Here is a 2,019-nt window from a genome sequence, read left to right on the forward strand (position 1 = left end):
TGGGGATATAGGTAGAAATACAGCTGATTCACTTTGGTGTACCTCAAAAGCTGGTACAAGAGTATAAAGCAATTATACTCCAATAAAGAGCTTAAAAAAAAAAGAAAGAAAGAAAAGAAAAATACCTGGGATTTTGTAAAATACTGAGAGATGTGCTTTATGAATCAGGCCAGTGCACAGCTGCCATGCCAAAAACCCAACCTGTGACCTGGGATTGAGCACTTTACAGATGTAGGTTCATATTTACGCTGTAGGGGCTCAGTCTCCTCTACCCTTTCTAGGGCGTTTGTTCCTCTTATATCTGCCAGTTGTTCTGAAGTCAATCCTCACTGGAACCTTGCTGACATGAAATGTGTCAAAGTTGTTCTGGTGCACTTACTTTTCTCTAGCCATGGTGCTCAAGCATAGTCTGTTAACAAACTTGGCAGAAGTGAGATTTCCCAGCTCCTGACAGCTCTTCTGGGCTGTGAATCATCTCAGCATGAATAGTGTTCCTTGACCACTTGGTGCTCTATCCAGTTTATGGATGAATGCCGTGAATCCAATATGTTTTGCTGTCCAAAGAGACGTTTTTTCCCATTGACTGTTCCACATGGAGGTTCTAGTCCCTGGTTCTGTGGTTTTATAATGGCGCTATGTGTCAACAGTTTGTCCTATACCCACCTTCACCACAGGCCACAGCAGTGCTTGGCTCTTCGAACTGGCCAGAAGTGGTGCTCCAAATCACATACACATCTCACCTCTGGTAGTTTCTGGTTAAATCCCTTGAGTATACAACCTGTGAATCACCGTGTGTATCCTGATTCAAAGATAACTTTCAGGACAGGTGATCTCCAACACCCCACATTCCAAGAACCCCAGAACCAATATCATTGGATGTATAGGCACATTGTTGGAGATAAAATGTGTGCTGAGCCGTTGCCGAGCATTGTGATATAAGTAATAAGAGCCATTGCATCCATTATTCTCCATCAGCTTGGAAATAGTGAATAATAAGGACTTAATCCAATTGTTCAACTTTTGAGATCAGTGTAATTACTTTTCTGGAATCATATTGTAAGTGGTTATTTTTCTACTTTTTACTTTAAATCCTGAACTGACTTAGACACATATTTTCTGATTTTCTTAGAAATTCTACTGCTCATTTCTCATGAAAATCATCCCCTTTGCAGTGGCAGCTGACCACCTGGACTTCATTTCTCTCAACATTATTGTTTAATATAATTTGTATAATAAACTGCACTATTATTATATGAGTAATTTGTATAATTATATAATTTGTTATTTGTTTTACAAATAACCCTAATACATTCCTAAAATCTTCCCTCAAACCAGTTTCTGACATACACAGTCTACAGAACTTCCAGGAATTCACTTCAGTGACATATTCCTAAATAGATTTCCCTGTCGCAGACACAGGTGTAATAACCAATGATGAAATCCTGAAGAATGTCGATGTATTGAAATGTGTTTTGAGAACCACATTTTTTATTTCAGATTTTATTGAAGATCTTTTCAAACTCTGTGTTAACCATGAAATTGGTGACAACTTGATGGATGTTGTGGCCTTATAAAGTTTCTTTATGGAGTTATTAGAAATCCCCTCCTCTCAGTATGTCTTGAGATTTTGTGGTTCTCAGTCTTATGCAGAGAGTGATTTCAGGGTGCAGGCAACTTCATGATCAGTTCTGGACTCAGCAAAGGTTGAATATAAATCAATAGCCATTAAAATGAAATTACTCCTGTTACAATTAGAATGAGCTCAGTTACTCTAAACCTCCTGCCACTATGAATCTACATCTGGCAGGTTTTAGGGGAACTGGAGATACTTTTGGGGAAGAGCCATAAACATCTTCCACGTTGAATATTGAATAACCTGTGTTGGTTCACCTTTTCACCTTCGATCTTCAATCGAGGAGTGAAGCACTGTCACAACTGCCGAAAGTCATGCCAGGATTAGCAATCTCCTCTAGGGAGCTCTGTATGTGTCCTAAGTCTAGGAGCTTAGCAAAGGCGCAG

The sequence above is a fragment of the Hippopotamus amphibius genome, chromosome 15 (assembly GCF_030028045.1).
Source record: "Hippopotamus amphibius kiboko isolate mHipAmp2 chromosome 15, mHipAmp2.hap2, whole genome shotgun sequence".
NCBI classification, from domain to species: domain Eukaryota; kingdom Metazoa; phylum Chordata; class Mammalia; order Artiodactyla; family Hippopotamidae; genus Hippopotamus; species Hippopotamus amphibius.